The sequence below is a fragment of the Saimiri boliviensis genome, chromosome 16 (assembly GCF_048565385.1).
Source record: "Saimiri boliviensis isolate mSaiBol1 chromosome 16, mSaiBol1.pri, whole genome shotgun sequence".
In the NCBI taxonomy this organism is placed as follows: domain Eukaryota; kingdom Metazoa; phylum Chordata; class Mammalia; order Primates; family Cebidae; genus Saimiri; species Saimiri boliviensis.
The window spans coordinates 56,524,278-56,544,339 of record NC_133464.1 but is presented as its reverse complement, the minus strand read 5'-3'; the positions used below and the strand labels follow the sequence as shown (position 1 = coordinate 56,544,339).

Here is a 20,062-nt window from a genome sequence, read left to right as displayed (position 1 = left end):
GAAAGGTATCTCCATCTATCAAGACAGACAAAATGCTCAATCATTCATGACCATTCATGATGCAGCCACTTTGATGGTGAAGACAGACCTTGCCACAATTTATCCTCTTTCAGAATTTGCATCCAGCTACAGTTTTTAAGAGAGAGAGAAAAAAGGCAAGTTGTAACTACCGCTGTTCTGCTTGATACTTCATTTTAAATTGTGTCACATACGTTTTGGGGCATAATTACAAGTCACTAACTTATTGGTATAAAGAGAAAACTTTACAGTTTTAAAAAGATGAATTTATTTTTGGTTGCTGAATCAAATGCAATTTAAACTTCCAGGATGTTTACATTTTATTAGTAACAAATTGATAGCACATGAGTTTCTTTCTGTTTCTTCCAAAGTCAGCAGCCCTACTCTATTTTGTTCTATTATCAGAGGAGTTTTTTGACACATGTATAAGCAAATATTTTCTTATAGTGCAGCAGAACTGAGATGCTCAAAATGTTTTAACAAATCAGGTTTTCCAGTTAATTTGGGTTTATTCAAACTCAAGATATTGAATGTCTTTGATTACTCAGGAGTATTTCTAGATATGAGACATCCTAAGATTGTATTTCAGCATAATCATCTGCATATTATGAAGTTTTCTTAAGTATAAACTTTTTTGAGTTTCACAGAACTACTAATCTCAATATAAACTAGAAAACTGTCACTAATGTTCTTTAAAAATCATTTAATAGCTAATTTTTTGAAAACTTAAAATGATGAGTATACTGAGTTATTACAGAACAAGTTGCCATATTTAGTAAGTAAAAACACGGAATATCCAGGTACATTTGAATTTCAGATAACAATGAATCTTTTCATCCTAAGTTTGTCTGACAAAATTTGAGGCATATTTATACCAAAATGTTACTTGTTATCTAAAATGCAAATCTAATTGGATGTCCTGTGTTTTATCTGGCAACCCTAAAATGGATTACATTTATTTTGTACAATACATTATGAAGTAGTTGATAAAATTAACAGTTTACAGAGGAGACTGAGGCATAGAGAGTTTAAAGATGTTCCTCCAAGGCCGTAAGGCCGGTAAGTGAAAGAAGTATTTGTGCCAAGGTCTGTTTAACTTCAGAGCTGAAGGTTTAAACTTATTTATTCACAGTATCTTCCTAGAGTTGGAATTCTGCGTGAGAAGTTATCCTTAAAGCTTTTGATTATTATTGAATTGCTATTTACAACGTGAACAAGTTTACACTCCCACTTACTGTCTCTTTCCCTGACCCTCACCGACACTGGCATTACGATTTTGAAAAGTCTTTGATAGTTTAATAAATAAAAGGTAGAATAATAGGTTTTGTTAACTTATTTAATTTTTAAGGAAGTTGTATCTGTTTTCCTGGCTCTTTGTATTCTTTTGTGAGATTCTTAACTCATTCTTTAAGGCTAAAAATGTAAAAGTCATCAGGTGTGATGTTTCTGCAGCTTGATTCTCAAACTTGAATGTGCATCAAGAATTACTTTGAGGACTTATTAAAACATAGATTTCTAGTCCCTCACGTCCAGAGTCTGATACAATGTGTCTTGGGTAAAGTCAGATAATTTTCATATCTAATAAATTCCCAGGTGATGTGGATGCTGCTGGTCTGGGGGCCATGCATTGAACATTACTGGTCTACAGGAAAGTCCAAGGCTCACAATGTAATCAGTCTTGCCTGTCTTAACCATTGATTGTTTAGCATACTTTTTACTGATCTCAAGGTTAGAACTCAGTGCCAAACAGGAGAATCACCTTAATCAAAGTCCTAGCATCAAGTTTGATACAGGATATACTATTATCATCAGTTTAAAATTATGCAATAAAGATTTTTATAAAAAGTTGCCAATGATAAATAATATAAGCATCAGTTATTTAGGGTATGAATAGAAGTTTTATACGTCTCTTTCTGCTGCATAAAAACCAAATTCTGAGTCTATTAAAGTATGGCGTACTGTTCACTGGCTCAGGGCAGCTGTCAGTGTTTAATAAATGTACTTTGAATATTGAAGAGTTCCAAGGTTCCTAAAGCTTTGTCTCAGGATTCTTCCATGTTTGTTCACAGGGGTCTTGAAAAATGGGAAAAATGACAAAGAGATGAGTTTCCAAGAATAGAGAATGTAATCAGCCTTTGGAACATAGTTGTGGGGAGAAATCCTCAATATTATGGAAGATAAGTGAAAAATATAATGCCTAGTTTGAGACTGGAGACCTAAGAAGAAACCACTTTATTTTAGACAAAGGAGGGTGACTTAGAGAAAAGAGGCAGGCATATGTTAGGTGATTTGATCTGCATTCTGGGTCAAAAAAACCTTTTGTGAACTGTTGGTAGTGACATAAGACAGAAATAAAACGGCTCATTTCTAAGACCTGAACCTTGTTGCACACTGGGTGGCTAAGCTACTGAGGGATGACTTCAGAAGAGAAACCTGATGCATATTACCTGAAGTGAGAACTCCACTACTTTTTTCTGCTCAGCATCTTAAGTGTATATCTAGCTTCTGGCTGATTAAAATTAAACAAGACACTTACATGAGGACTCTACAGTGAGACCCTTACATACCCCTAATTGTTTTGCATGTTATGGGAAAAATGATAAGCCTGTTTTAAGCAGTGAGACAAGAAAATAAGAAATGTTGCTTTAAAATTTGGCATGGCATCAACATTCTCTTTACCCTAGTTCACCTGAGGTCTATGTTCCAGCCTATAGACCTCAATCCCTCGATGATTTCTCGTGTTGACCATTCCACAACATGGGACATGGTGATATGTTCCATGCTAACCTGTCAGTTTCTCTTCTTTTCACGTTCTCGTTTCAAGTATAGCTCAGGTTCAACTGCATTCTCTGCCAGCATTTGGACATATAATCCTTTTTTTCTAGAAATTCAGACTTTGCATATGTTGTTCCTTACTACTGCCAACATTCCACTTTTACATTTCCCTAGCCCTACACATATGTTTTTTAAGTAGTGTTTTCTTTACCTGGTCTTTGACTTTCTTACCTCTAAGCCTGTGTTAAATAGAGCACTGTAGCACAGGCTGCTAGGTTAAATGCTCCCCTAGCAGCCTCTTCTTGATTTCATTATGGCATAAATTACCTAATATTATTGTATAATACATGCTCATTTCCTAATTTGCTTATACCATCAGCCATGGAAATTTCTTGAAGTCAAGGACAGTTTTTGTCATCATTATACATTGGATTCTGGATACTATGAACTTTACACATGGTCACGACATCACAGATTCATGAAGCCAGCAGAGCTAAGAATTCATATGCATTTCCAGAAGCTGTTTGAGAGAAAAAAAATGGTCATAGGCAAAAGCAATACAGTAGATAAGACCAGCAATTAGTCTTTATTTTTATTATATTAATATATCTGTTAAAAAATCAATTGCTTGAGTTTGCCAAAAAATCAATTGCTTGAGTTTGCCATTTAAAGGTAAATATTCTTAGTTGCAAAAAATAAAACCTATCTCATTTAAGGTATAAGAGGCTTTATAAATGATGTTAAGGGGCATCTGTGTTTCTTAAGAGAGAAAGAGGTTAAGTTTCATGGGTGGCCAAGAATTACATCTATATTATACATGAGGCTGCTCCAAAGGAGATTCTATAGCCACTGTCCCTAGGCTTAGGGATCTCACACTAGTGTTTCTGAGCATGAGACTCTTGGCTTAGACCTCTGTTGTCACTTTAGCTGAGACTTGATCATACTGCTGTCCTCTGCCACCCTTCCATTGTACTGCCCAGTCCACATCACTCTCTTTCTAAAAGAAGTCTCAGGTATGCATATAGTAAGTCTTAACATTGTCAATAGGTTCTTGGAAACTGAGTTTAAGTGCAATGATGTATGACAAAACCAATTTTACCATATGCTAATTGATATGAACAAGACTTAAATTCCTACATCATGATTCTGGTCACAAAAACATCACCAAACTTGTAAATACTCAAAACCATGCTAACATTAAAATATAAGTTATACATACATTTTAAAAAGATTAATAAAAATAATATAACTACCCAATCTTTGGTGAATCAGTAAGTGATGGTAGTCATCATGAATTAAGAAACATTTTTGAAGCAAAAATTGTCAGTAGAACCTTCTACCACCACAAACAATGGAAAATAAACAATAAGCGATCTGGTAGGTGTATTTGTCCATTTTCACACTGCTGATAAAGGCCTACCTGAAACTGGGTAATTTATAAAGAGGTGTAATCAGCTCACAGTTCCATGTGGCAGGGGAGGCCTCACCATCACGGTGGAAAGCAAAAGCACATCTTACAAGGTGGCAGACGAGAGAATGAGAGCCAAGTGAAAGGGGTTTCCCCGTAGAAAACCATCAGGTCTCGTGAGAGTGATTCTCTACCATGATGCCAGTGTGGGGGAAATGAGCGCCATGATTCAATTATCCCACAGTGGGTCCCTCCCACAACACGTGGGAATTATGGGAGCTACAATTCGAGATGTGACTTGGGTGGGGACAGAGCCAAACCAGATCAGCAGGCTTTCCGAGTGCTTTTGAATGGCATCATTTGCTGTCCTGCATTTGTATGATCATCATGATCTTTAGGAATTTTATTTCACCATATATATTCATTCTCCAAATCACTTATTCCATTCAGGGTTTCAGGTGCTCAGAGCCTATTCCAGTAGCTCAGGGCACAGAGTGGGAACCTCCCCTGAACACAATGCCATCTCATCACAGTGTATACTTGGCACACACCCACACTCACTCAGACCTGAGCCACTGATAACAGCCAGTCACCTAGAGTGCACAGCTATGGGAGGTGAGAGGAAACCAGGGTACCTGGAGAAAACCAGTGTAGGCAATGGCCCTAGACAGTAATCTAATTTTTTCTCATCTACCTTATGGAATGATGTTGAATCAAATCACAGTATTTGAGAACAAGCTGTATTTGACTAGCCCAACTACTCAACATGTAGACCTCTGCCCCAGTTGCAAGAGAGGCTGACAAAATGGCTTCAAAGTGAGGTAATGAAACTCATTGGGTAGTAATTTATATAACACATAGAGGGAGTTCAGAAGACTCTAATGAGATGAATATCCTCTATATCACCCTAAGAACATGCATGGGAGCTGAAGGTTGAATTTAGTAACTTTGCAAGATACCTTTTTATTTAGGACTCTGTTATAGTCATTAGCTTTTGGCGCTGGCCTTCATATATCTTAAAATGCCTCAGCATTAGAGTGGGGAGTTGTAGAGATTATTGCATCTTATCTTGTAGCTTCTAGCATCTCAGTGCTCATAGTATTTTTTCCTCTGGTGGTCTTTGGAACACATACAAGTATTTAGTCGTTATTCTGTGATCTCTTGGAATGCCCTGACAACCAAAGTTTTTTTTTTGTTTGATTCAGTTTGAACAAGTGTTGCTGACATTTTAAAAGTGAACAAGTTGACACTGAAATTACATCAAATGATGGCAAATAGCAGAGGTTCACATTTGATCACCCCAAGCACTTGATGGCTATGTCTGAACCCGGGATCATGAAGGGGAAAAAAAGGCCAAAATTAAGGGATGACATAAAACAAAAAGTATTTCATGTTAATTTTAGCCTTCAGCGCCTTTCAAAGAGTCATGAGGATGCCCACTTAAAAGGTGAAATTAGAAAATAAGAAAATTCACTCTGTTTGCTTCTTACTTAGCTTAGCTTTCTTTGAGCAGTTCTGTGTGTGTCCCTTGGAGTCAGTAGGATCCATGGTCGCTGAAGTCAGTGAAGCTCAATTACTCCTCAGCACACTCACTGATAAACATTTGCTTTAAACAATACACCATCCAAATTACCACCTTTCTTCTTGTACAGCCAGTATTCCACTGAGATCATAAATCTGAATAGAAATTATTTGGCTGAACTTTTTCTTTTATTTGGAGAATAAAGGCTAAGAGTTTAAATAATAAAGCAAAAGCATGCACAAATCTCTCAGCAGAATCATATCTTTTAATGCATTGTCTGTAGCAACACTTGTTCTTTATAAATTTACATTCAGTGTCTTCACTTCATCACTACCTACTCATTGTTCTCTGTACTGCTCTCAAACCAGTCACAAAAAAATGGAGTGTTGTGGTTTTTTATTAGCACCTGTGCCACTAAGGTTTTAGACTCGTGGGCTATGTTTCTGTTTTGCCTCTCTGTTTCCAGAGATTGTGTGGCACTAGAGGCCTTCATTTGTCTTGCTTTTGTTTTTGATTCTCTCCTTGACTCTGCTTGCTTCGTTTCTAAAAGTGAACATTTCCAGGGTCCTACTCCTGGTTCTTTCTCCAGCATTCTGTACCTATTGACAATCAATGACCCAATTCAAATCTTTACAGTTACATCTATTTAGATGATTTTCCAAATGTATGCCATGCCATAAATATCTGGATATAGTTGTTTAAGATTCAAGAGGTGTGTCTGAGCTAAGTGGGTATTTCCTAGTTTAAACCCGTATCGGCTGCACGACCTTTGGCAAGCTATTCAGTCACTCAGGTCTTCAGTGCCTCAGCGTAATACAGGGCTAAAAATAGTACACCTACCTTATGAATTTGTATAAGGATTAAATGACCTAATGTTTATTAATGCTTAGACAAATGTCTTGCATAGTTAAGTGCCATATACATGTTTTAAAAAATGAAACAAATATGAAAATCATTAGAATATAGGTAGTGAAGTGGTAGGTCTGGAAGGAGAACAGGCAAGAAGACAAATACATTTTCAAGGCCAGGGAGTAGAAAAGAAGATGGTATGTAGAGTGAATCATCTTCTACTGTGCCCAGAATTGATTTTCTTATGCTTCTTACTCGTGACTGCCTAACTTACCCTCTGTCCTCTGTCTGGATCATTCCCCAGCCTGTAGCCCACCTGTTCAAAATATACAAATCCTACTCCTCAGAGGTCCCTAGATGGTTTCCTCACTGAAGTGCTATGTATTGAGATTACCACCCCTGCTTCTAAAATAATTAAATGTTACAGTTATTTAAGTATCTTCCAGGTAACATGTAAAATTTGGGAGGTATAAAGTTCATGACATACACAAGGTTTGTCTTCCTGAGGCTCCCATCTTCCCTGTAGTTGGCAGGAGTCTCATCACAGATTGCTGTAGGTCATGGAGGATGGGAGAGAGTGAATGAGAGGAAGAGAGATGGAGGGAGGCTTAGTGAGAAGGGCCATTATCTTTAATCTCTACAGTTCCGAAGGGGATACAACACAGCTATTATAAGTTAGCACAGATATGAACATGCCAGCCAAGACCTGTATGTTTTCCTAACAACTCTTTCTTTTTCTCAGAGAAGTGTTAGAGTCAGGGAGCCTTTAGAGTTTTGTAGTCCAAGCCTGCCCCATTTCTGCTGAGGATGCTGAGGCATGGAGCGGTGGTGTGACTGTACGGCATCCTCCTGGGAGCTGTGGGGAGGCAGGCCGCGGGGGCTCTAGAGACTTGGATTCTCACATTGGTCTTGCTACTTGGTAGCTATGTCATTTGAAAATCTGAGCCAATTCACTTGTTTCTACCTGTGGAACACCTGTTTAGCCTTGTAAGCAACTTAATGGGTGTTGGACAGAGTCCCTATTACAAGCTTTTGTATCAGTGATACTGCTAAGCAGTGCTGTTGCCAACATGGGGCTGATCAAAAGTAACATTGTTGATGCTAACTATGGCTGTTTATGTGAAAGATGGCAGATATGGGGTGACAATCTAGGTCTTCTGATTCTTAATCTGGGGGTGTTTATTTCCCTATGTTCCTTGGTGACTTGGTACAATTTTGTGGAATAAAGGTGGGTTACTTGTCATGAAAACCCCAAATTTCAGTGACTTTATGTAATATACTTCTTCCCCATGTTACAATCCAATCCAAGGGAATGCAGACTGGCTGCAGTCTATGTAGTCCTGTCTGGACCCAAGCACCTCTCACTTTGTCCTCTGTACCTGGCTAGAAGACCCAGAAAGATTCCTGAAGGTAACAACAGAGGGTTTGTAGAAACAAACCGGTCTAGCGGCATACCTTATTCCAGACTGTATTGCTCCAGACAGAGCTTAGTCCCCTGGCTGGAGCTGGCCGTAAAATAGTGTAAGATAGTTGTATGCAAAGGAGGAAAAAGAAAGTTGGCAAATAAGCCATTTATTTTACAAATGTATTTTTTTCAAGTTTCCAAATTTAATGCCAGTGTATATAAATGATCATATTTAATCCTGTACTTGGGAAAATTACAGGTGGTAGAAATCATTTTTGCCTATGTAAGGCTTCAATGCTGTTATCATACATTCTTTAAGCAGAGTTCATAAAACTACCTGCAACACAAAAGATATACTAAGAACATTTGAGTAGGCCAGTTATGGTGGCTCATGCCTGTAATCCCAGCTTTTTGGGAAGTCAAGGTGGGCAAATCACCTGAGGTCAGGAGCTCCAGATCAGCCTGGCCAACATGGTGAAAACCCATCTCTACTAAAAATATAGAGAATAGCTGAGCATGGTGGTGAGCATCTGTAGTCCTAACCACTTGGGAGGCTGAGGCAGGAGAATTGCTTGAACCCGGGAGGCAGAGGTTGCAGTGAGCAGAGATCATGCCACTGCACTCCAGCCTATGTAACAGAGAGAGACTCTGTCACAAAAGAAAAAAAAAAGAAAGAAAGAAAGAAAGAAAAGGGACCTTTGGGTACAGGGCTTTCAGTTTTCATTTCATTTTTTAAAATCATGAATAACATATGACTTTAATGGTTTTCCCTTAGGAGGATGGTAATTCCACTATTATATACAACTGTTTCTTTAATGTAAATACAGAACCAATAAAAATGTGTATTATTTGCTCATTTTCCATTGAATTAGCCTTAATCAGTTTCATTTATTAATTAAATTTAAAATACTAAACATTAAATCAATTTGTATTTTTAAAAATATCTTAAGTTGATTCTTCAACTCATTATACCTATTACTCAGTATGTTTTCTATGAACTAGAAAAATATAGTGGAGAATATAGAAACTTGCCTAAATGTCTAGAGTATCACAAGAATATCAGACTGCTGTTAGAAAAAGGGGAGGGGGGGCCAAGAGTGTTGGCTCATTCCTCTAATCCTAGTACCTAGGGAGGCTGAGGTGGGTAGATTACTTGAAACTAGGAGTTCAAGACAAACCTGGGCAACATGGTAAAACCCCGTCTCTACAAATAATACAAAAAAATTATCTGGGTGTGATTGCGCCTGTAGTCCCAGCTACTCAGGAGGCTGAGCTGGGAGGATCACCTCAGCCCAGGGAGATGGAGGCTGCACGATGATCATGTCACTGCACTCTAGCCATGATGACAGAGTAAGACTTTGTCTTGAAAATAGGTAAAAAATAAAAGTCCATCTACAGCCCACATCTGAAAGAAATTCATAGTGTTTCTTAGACTTTTAGATTTGTTCTAACAAAAAGTATCATTAGATATACAGACCAGAAACTCACAATATCTACCTCATTCTTCATGATATAAACATTTAAAAACTCTGATGCGTAACCCAGGAAGTCATAAATGTTGTTCAGATCATCAGAGTTGATTCAAAATCGAAACAATGATTTTGGAAGAAGAAAATGGAATAATTAGGGTCTTGTTAAAAGGATAATACATTAAAGAATATTAACAGGGATCTAAGAAAAACAAAACAATTGAACTCATGGACGGAGAACAGAGGATGGTTATTAGAGCTGGGAAGGTAGTGGGAGAACCGCAGGGGGAAATGGGGATGGTAAATGGTTACAAAAAAGTAGAACGAATAAGACCTACGATCTGATAGCACAAAAGGATAACTATACTCAATAGCTTAATTGTATGTTTTAAAATAACTTAAAGTGTGATCGAATTGTAACTCAAAGGATAAATTCCTGAGGAGATGAATAATCCATTTTCCATAATGTGCTTATTTCACATTGCTTGCCTGTATCAAAACATCTCATGTACCGTATAAATATATATAACTACTATCTAATCACAAAAATTTTAAAAAGAAATAAGGCAGGGACTTCTATGTTGAGATATCAGTTTATATAAATATACCTATAGTTGCATAAACATATCAAATAGTTTTACTAGTGGTCCTATAAGAGTGATTGTCATTAAAATCTTGTTATTATAATTTGCTTTTTAGACTCTCAAAGAATTAGAAAATAAAATATTAGTATTTATCCTTTATTAAGGCAACACTAAAATGCTCAGTATCTTAAAAAGAAAATAATACTTACGAAATACCCTACAATATAATTTGATAATATAGAAAGACATATGCTATGAAAACAAGATGCCTTATTAGGCTTTAATATACTATTTGGATTTTATACAGATGTTAACTTCTTAATAAAAAAACTTACATATTATATTGCCTTTATTTTTATGCAGCCAGGGGCCAAAATACTTTAATAGTTCATAAAAACCGCTGTTCAGTAAGTTACAAAAATAATGAGATAACTGTTCGAGTTTCTTTTAGTCAGCATAGTTCTCTCATTACCCACTTCTGAGGTATTTAGTTTTCTCACTGATACACTCTGTCAACCAAGGAAAGCCCATTAATCCACTTCACAGCCTCAATGGTTTATTCTTTTTGAATCAATGAGGCAAATCTGCATTACATGTTAGTAGTTATGCATGGACTTAGGCTAAGGAACCTATCTATCCATGTTCTCCATCAACTGCTTTGTAGGGTGGATTTCATTTGAAAAATATTTGAATTATAAAAATACAAAGCAGTCCAAGCACATGGTAAAAATGCAGATTTTTTTAAAAGTATGAAACAAAGCAGTTTATTAAACCACCTTACATAGCTCAAACATTTTTTAGTGTTTTCAGTTCCTCTGAAAACAGCCATTTGGGTATCCTCAGGACCATAAGGTAAGATACTATTAGCCATGAATGATCAAAATTTGATGATTTATTCTCTTTTCAAAAAGATGAAAATTTAGTGTATCAATACTAACCCTTACTCAAATATCCATCTCTTTTCAAATATAAATTTTAAAATTACTATTCTTAATATTCCATTGGTTGCTATTAAAATTATAGGCTTAAACTTGTACTTCTTGTCCCATTAAACCCAGCACATTTCTCTTGATTTCCAATTGTGTATATGAGGATATTAGGACCTCTGTGGTTTCTACCATCTTGCGTCAATGATCAATAGCTATGAGCGATATATTTATGTTACCAAATTAATATCTTTCAGATTTTTTCTTTTTGTTTATAAATTGATTCTAAAACTTAAAAACCATGATTACTTTATAATTATGAGAACGCTGCTCCCTGCAACACTAATTGGGATGTCATGATTACATATCCTTTTCTGTTCATCAAATATCATAACCTCTGTGAAGTTTAAGACTATTTCCAACATCAGGTTTATACGGAGTCGCTTTTCTCGCATTTCATCAATTGATCAAAACTATGCCTTATTTTTTAGTTTAATATTAGATAATATTAAATTTTCATTTTTGTTTTAAGAAATTACAGATTCTGCCATGATTATCTCTTGAGTGGAATGCACTGTACTTTCTCATGAGGATATTTATGTTCATAGCTCACTGACTTCCTGTTCTAATTAGAACTAGCATCTTTCTAGGCAAGCTGTGTAGGCATCTTTTGGAAATGCTTTTATATTGCAGTTTCTTATATCTCTTATCTTTCTCTTTCCTCAAAAAAAAAAAGATATGAGTAAACTATACATTCTTATGTATTAAAATTACATTAAGCTCATACTTAATTGATAGCTTGTATAATAGTTGGCTTAAGAATAGTTTAAAAACTCTTAGAAACTTCATAGCATGCAATGTTGCTTATTTCAAGTTCAAAACCATCTTCATCCTCATTTCCCTGTTTGTGTTGTTACAATAGAAGTGTTTAAATCATTTATTTTCTGAAACTGTACAAGATTGACCCTAGAATTCGTTCTGTTTATATTCTTAGGGCACTTTCAATTTGGAGACAGTCTTTACTGTTCAGAAATACTTTCCTACTTGTAGAATTTTCTATACTGTTTTCTCTATTCTCAGAAATATCTGATAATTGGATGTTGGGCATCTTTGGTGGTTGATCCTTTGTCTCTTCTCTTTAATTTACAATAGCCTTTTCTTATTCTCCAACAGTTTTATTTTTTGGTAGCATCTTACCATATAGCCCTGAGGATACCAGTGAGTGTTTTGTTTTGTTGTATTTCATGAATTGAGTTTGCCCCTTTAGGGTGCAGTTTTTCTGTTTGGTTGGTTTCTGTCTTGATCATTCACTTTCCTGTTGCTTTTTCTTTTGTATGTATGAAGACCAGAAGCTGTTTATTAGCATTTTATAATGATAGAATTGGAATAATTCTGAACAGTTCAGTTGATTTTATATTATATATTTGAGTTTGCTAAAATAATAGGCCTTATTTCTTTAAAGAGGCTGACTAGAGCTCTGTTGAGGTCGAAGGCAGGACTCAACTCCAGAGGCAGGGCTCAAACACAGGACCAGATTGAGGAGTAGCTAAAACAGGGTCAGGGTGATAGCATTCCATCAGATATGCCCACCATTATGTCATGTCAACTTACTGTTGCCACAGCAACACCCAGATGTTACTGCTCCTATCTCTGACAATGACTCAAAACGTACTACACTCTTCCTAGAAAATTCTGCATAAACCACCTCTTAATCTGCATGCAATTAAAAGTGGGTATAATTATGACTGCAAAACTGTCCCAAGCTGCTACTTTTTGCCTAAGGAGTAGCCCTGCTCTGAAGCGAGGAGGGTGGGGGGCGGCTGTAATACCTTGGAGCTGTAACAATGCCTCTTCAATAAAGCTGTTCTCTTCCACCTCTGGCTTACCCTTGAATTTTTTCCTGGGCAAAGCCAAGAACCCTCACAGGCTAAGCTCCACTTTGAAACTTGCCTGCCCTGTAACACTGTGAGGTGATGAGGCTGTCAGTTTTAAGGTTTTACTTGGGGATAAGTGGAAAGTAAGCAGCCGACTGCTTAGAAATGTGATGTTCTGTGCTAACTAGAATTTTATACTGGGGATTATCTCCTAGTGTGTGCTTCCCATTTGGCCATTTCTAAACTACACTTACAATACAGAGCATGAGGAAACTTCCAGCAATTTGTCCTCTTTATCCCTAAAAAAGATTCCTATGTCTTATGAATCCTTGTTTCCATGAACCAAGTTTGTTTGGGTAATGTAGAAGAAAACCTCAAAAACAAATCTTCTACCACTCTCTTAATAGATTAATCACACTACTTCCAATGTGAAATTGTAAGATCCAAATTTATCCATTCTCAGTTCATGTGTTGTGGTGAAGATCTGTCCGTAAGTCTAGGAACAGATTACATGACTTAAAGCTCAATCAATTAATTAATCCTATTTCCCTGGCCACACATGATTCTTTACATGATAAGCAAGTTTTATCTATATGAGAAAAGTTTAAAATCAATTTTACATACAAAAATCAATCCCAGGTGGATAGAGTCAAGGATGTGTGCAGATTATATTTGCCACATTTTCTTTCTTAAACTAGGTTAAATATGTTCTTGATGAATTTAAAAAGAAAAAAGATATAATTAATCTGATCTGGATGATGTCATTTGAGCTTCCCTATCCAAAGCCAGTCCTAGTCCGATGGGAAGACTGTGCATTTTTGCATTGTCAGTTGTTACAGAAGTGCCAGCTTATACTGCCAGGTACTCCTATTATAGGCATGCGGTAGTTAAAAATTATAGATTTAAATTTGAAATTGGAAAATGCAGACTGTCTGACACTGAGTATTGAGATTCTGTAGGCACTTAATATCAGGCAAAGCAGCTTCTGTGAGGATAAGTCCCAAATGGAAATCTCCAAACTTTCCTTAGACAGAAACTGAAGAACAAGTTTTGCAGTTCTGAGAAACCTTGTTAAAATCTTATCAATCAGACAAGCAATGTGAAAATTCCCATACTAACTTCTTTTCTGTGGGTGTGTTTTAAATTTTATACGTACTTGTATTTTCTTTAATTGCTATAAATGGCAGCCCTAATGGAAGAGCTGACAGTTGTAGTCCAATGGACTTTTCTAGAGTCCAAAAATATTCTTTCCAGCCTCATTATACATTTTGTCCCAAAGGTGTAAGTCTTTGGTATTTCCAGCTTCTTCAACTTGTATCACTGCATTGTGTAAGCAAAATTTCGATTTTTGAAAAGTATTTGAGAAGCATTCCAGGTTACACATGATTCTTTTTATGTTAAGTTTAGTTTGTCTCAAATGATCAGGGGTGACTTAGACTAAGAGAAACATTAACACAGCATTATATCATAATATTCCAAATGTTTTATGAATGGTTTATTGATGTTCTCAGACCCTACCACCAATATCTAAATTAGAGCCTCTGGGGATATAGCCTGGAAATGTGCACTTTAAAAAATCTCCCTAGATAATTCTAATCATAAGCCATATTTAAGAAAAAAGGGGAAAAAAAGGTTAAATGATTTGCATCACCCATCATATTTAGACTTCTGATTATTGCTTTATATTTCATTTTTACTTGCATATTGATTTTATGTTGATTATCTTATTTATTTGCATTGCTTGATTAAAAGGTATATCATTCCTTACATTGATTTGCTCTACTGTGCAATATAAGAAGACTAATTTAGTTTCTTAAGCAGTCATAAACTTCAAATCATCAGGACTCAATATGTGTGTGTGTGTGCACACACGTGCGTGTGTATATATATATATATATTTATATATATATACACACACACACAGTTTGTAAGCAATGTTTTCTTTCACAACTCATAACCAGTTATCAGCATTTATTATATTTATTTCTCTAGTAAAATACTCTTATTATTTAAGAAACTGAAGCAGGGTCTAGATAAGTTCATCTAGATGAACCAGATGGAGCTGAGATATTTAGACTTAAGAACATTAAAAAAATTACAGTTAGACCAAAGGTACAAATATTTTCTATCTCTAAAGGGGGCATCAGATTTAGTGAGATTAGTGAGTACTAGTTCTTTATGACGTGAACCTCTAGACTTACAGGAGAGATACTAAACTTTCTTCTTTGTTAGATACGAGTTATGGACTAAATTTACCCATGAATTTTACAAATTTCTCTTAACATGTTTCTACCTCCTTGCTCATCTGCTCTGCACTCTTAATGAATTTCGTACTTTTATTACTTGGGTAAAATAATAGGGCCTGATTTTAGCTCAAGTTTCTTTCTATAGCTTCAAGGATTTTTTTCCTTGTGTAAACTTCCTGGCTAATTGGGCGCATTTGTGTTCACTTTAGTCACACAATAATGCCACGTAAACAAGTATCTAGCCTTTGCAGACATTGTCTGGATAGAGGAAAACTTTTGTTAAGCAATGGAAGATACTGCATCTCTTTGTCTATTTTCATTTTCTCTTCTATGGATCTTTCCAAATCATGTACTCCCTCATTAAAACACTCAAGTAGTAGATGAACTATACTTTTTTCTGTAAGATTTATACTTCTGGTTTTATTTTCTATGCCATCTCATAATAGAAGTTATTAATACATTATGAACATCTTATATTTTCAACATATTTATCAGGAAACTGAGTATGATTTTTGCCTTCTAAAGCTCTCAGAAGACGACAATGATAAAGAATTTAAAAGGTTTTTCTTGACTAGGAAAGGAACCCTTTCACTGATTTATCATTCAACATGTGTCTTTTGAGTGTCTAGTGTATGTCAGGCATTGTTCTAGGTGCTGGAAATATAATGGTGAGGAGAAAACTGTCTTCATTGAGCTTACATTCTATGTGTGTAAGAGATGCAAAATAAACTAAATCAGTAAGTGTATTGTATGAGATGTAATGATATACATTAAGGAGAAGAAATAAACTAGGTAAAAGGTAATGTGAAATGCTGAAGGGAAATTAAGCAGGTGACAGAGGCTTCAAAGATGATTTTGAGTAAAGGCATAAAGCAAGAAGTGAGGGAACTAACCACGTGGCTATCTGAATAAAGAACTCTCCAGGCAGTGAAGAGCATGTGCAAATATCCTGGAACGGGAACATGCAGAGCTTGTTTGAGCAGTATTGAGGGGGTAGCAGGGTCTGAGCAGAGAGAAGAATGGGAGAGTAGAAGAAAGTAAGGTTAGAAAAGTCATGGGAAATCATTTCACACTGAGCCTTCTAGGTAATATGAAAATTTTGTCTTTTGCTCTGATGAGAAGAAAGATCATTGGAGGATTTTGAGCAAAACACAGTCTAAACTATTTTGAATATCATTAGCCTGGCAGTCACAGTCAGACTTCAGACTTCATAGGCAAGGAGAGTAGCAGGAAGAGAAGTGTACAGTCTATTGCGTTAAGTGGTATCTTGGAGAAAGGAAGTGGCAATAGAGTAAGATATGGTTAGAATGCGAGTGTACTTGAAAAGTAGAACCAGTGGACTCTGAAAGAGAAAAGGAGAGGTTTAAAGGAATTTAGAGACAGATTGCAAAAACTGAGATAAGACTGCAGAATCTACTGGTTTAGAAGAAAATTTCAGGGAGTTACTGTGTTCAAATCATAACTATAATACAGTGGGCAGTTTTAAATTGAGAGAATTCTATTCTACAGATGCTTGTTGGATGTAGTTTGTTAGAATGTAGATCTAAGGAGAATCATCAAAAGGTAAACCATGGGCTTACTATTAGGCTAGATATTACTAATATTTAGGATGTATCAGTTTCCAGTGTTCCTGGGCATGACTTAGAGATATTTTGGAGGACTTCTTTCATAACCATGTACATCCAACTGCCCTGATGTAAAAAGCCTTTCCTGACTCATGCCATAGCTGCCCAGGAGAGGGAGCCTATGCAAGTCTTTAATATACTGAGACCCTATGGGTGGCAGCTGAGCTGCTCTTAAGGAGGCCTTGTGCTGGCTGCAGAGTTCCTGTGCTCTGCTAGGCTTGGAAGGAGCATCTGCTCTATTGCTATAGATTCTTGAGCCACCTAAGAATTTCTCACGAAACTTCTGTTGCTGACACCAGCCACATGGACCAGAATTCTCAAGGCCATGTTGGCTGCCATTAGCCTTATTTCAAACCATGCCAACTATGCTAATACATCAGGCTGCATTCTCTCCCCTCCTGCAATATTATAGTATCAAAACTTCATACATCACTATTTTCCTTTCACATATGTATTTTATATCTCCTTTAGGTCTTTTTCCATTACTGTGCAAATGTTAATCTTTAGGAGGTTTGTCTTGACATATATAAATGGGCTCTGAGTAAGTGCGAGAAAGAAGTTTAAGTACTCTATGTGAGTATCCCAGAGGATTAAAGGGAGCTGAATGCTAAAAAGTAGGTTTTGCTGGGGAAAGGAATCTCACAGCTTGGGCAATGGAAGCAGTGGCATAAAGTAAAGCTTCTCATAGGTCACAGCTGGGATAAGTGACCTCCAATGGCTTTTAGTTTGTTGTCTGTCTTCTCAAGAGTCCAAATATCAGAAAAAGAACACCCAATTCATTGGGTTCTTTGGATGGGTCAATCCTATGTCTACTCATTAAACACATAACTTACATTTGCCCACCAAAATGTAATTAAAACAGTAGTATTATCAGAAAAATAACAAAGGCTCAAAAGCCAATGAATATCACAAGTGTCTATTATGGGGGATACTTTGAATTAGAGAAGGAAAGAATTATTAGTAAACATTATTGACAGGTCTTTGAAAAGAATTATCTAGTAGATCAGATGATTTACAGTTCTATTTTATAACATTATAAATTATAGAAGAAATAAAAAATGAAGTATAAGGATTAAAAAAGAATAAGGAAAGACATTCAATACAAAGTTAAATAAAAATAAAATTGGCAGATTTTTTAAAAAATGACAGTTGGGCATGGTGGCTCATGCCTGTAACTCCAGCACTTTGGGAGGCTGAGGCAGGCAGATCATGAGGTCAAGAGATCGAGACTATCCTAGCCAACATGGCAAAACCTTGTCTCTACTACAAATACAAAAATTACCTAGGTGTGGTGGTGCATGTCTATAGTTCTAGCTACCTGAGTGGCTAAGGCAGGAGAATTTCTTAAAACTGGGAGGTGGAGGTTGCAGTGAGCCAAGATAGCAGACTGTACGCCAGCCTAGGTGACAGAGCAAGACTCCATCTCAAAAAAAAAAAAAAAATTCTATTTGTCAAAAAAGGACCAGAATATTATAAGGTTGGGAAATTCATAATATAGTTAGCAAACAGAGTGAATTCTTCTAATAGCCTTTACAAATCAATGTAAAAAAGATGATCACCCTAATAGATACAAGGAAAGAACTTTGACATTTTATAAAATAAGAAACATAAATGGCCAAGGAACACGTGAAAATAAATTCAATCTCACCAGCATTCAAAGAAATAAAGTCAAAATTGCTATGAGATGCCACTTTCACCTACTGAATTGTCAACATTAAAATCATTATACCAAATATTTAGGACAGTACATGGAAACAGGAGCTCTTTTGATAAATGGTCAAGGGTTTCCTGGGCAGAATGTAAGTAGTGTACTTTTTTTAACTTTAATTTCTGGGATACAAGTGTAGAATGTGTAGGTGTGTTACATAGGTATATGTGTGCCATGGTGGTTTGCTGCACCTATCAACCCGTTATCTAGGTTTTAAAGCCCCACACACATTAGCTATTTGTCCCCTTCCCCACTATCCCCGGACAGGCCCTGGTGTGTGTTGTTCCTCTCCCTGTATTCACATGTTCGCCTTGTTCAACTGCCACTTATGAGAACAGACATGTACCTGTGTTTAACTCAGGATTTAGTGAGGATTTTGTTGCAGTTTTAGGTTTATGCAAAAGAAACCTAACTGGGATGGAATTATGGTAACTCATGGAACCTAAAATGATGCTGAATGGCAGGCTTGGAAAATAGCAAGAATCCAGGATGCTCTGGGGACCTGATAAGCAGGAGTCTTGACAATGAGAACAATTAAGGTAGCTCTCGGGCTCCCCTCTCTAGAATACTGTAAATGTCACTCTGCTCATCTATGGCCAGGTGCTTAGTAAGATTCTTGGAAGGCTGTTTCCAGATAATGCTGTAGGACCCTAGCTAGAAGCCTTGTCAAGTGTAATGACAATGTACTTCTAGATGACTCATTTGACTCGCATATCACTTTTATGTAAACTAGAGATAGGAAGGTGAAGACATTTGGTAAGAACAATCAGCAGTATTATCACTGATAATGTTAACTCACATCTGAGGACCAACTAAGTAATATTTAGTGCTTGCTATATGTTAAGAATTATGTTAGGCAATTGAAATGTATACCATTTTGTATTATGTATAATTGTTACTCTTTAAAAAACAATTGATCATCTTCATGTCATGTTTTGTGGTTATAAATGATATTACACACAATTGACAGATTATGCTTTATACCCCACAGATCCATTGTATATAATTTTTGTTAAAAAATCATTAGTTGGTATTTTGTGTTTTCTAGTAAAAGGTAGAAAAATTTCAAGTGTCCTGACTAGAACACTTTGAAATTCATATTTACAAAAGAAAAAAAATGCATGTGAATGACAATTCTGTAATAAAGGAAGCCACTTAGTATGTTCATTGTCTAGCCAACACATCTCACTGGTCAAGTCTAAGTTACTTATTCAAATATCTGTATGCTGTAAGCCCATATTTTAAAGTACTTATATGAAGGCTTTCCTATATTTTAATTTTAATGATATATAACAGAACATTTAGAATAATGATTCAGTACATTATATATGAAAATGATGTATAGGAGTATAGCATAATCATTAAGATCATGGACTCTATCACTTAAATGCTGGATAACCAAAGGTAAATTATATAACTTTTGTAGGACTCACTTTCAGTATATGAAAAAATGGGCCGGGCACGGTGGCTCAAGCCTGTAATCCCAGCACTTTGGGAGGCCGAGGCGGGTGGATCACGAGGTTGAGAGATCGAGACCATCCTGGTCAACATGGTGAAACCCCGTCTCTACTAAAAATACAAAAAATTAGCTGGGCATGGTGGCACGTGCCTGTAATCCCAGCTACTCAGGAGGCTGAGGCAAGAGAATTGCCG

General features: G+C 36.3%; 1 protein-coding gene across 1 annotated transcript in view; it reads left to right on the top strand.

The window, feature by feature from the left end:
• OLFM4 (olfactomedin 4) overlaps positions 1 to 20,062 on the top strand; it is a 737,268-nt gene that overhangs the window by 702,869 nt on the left and 14,337 nt on the right. The window lies entirely within an intron of this gene.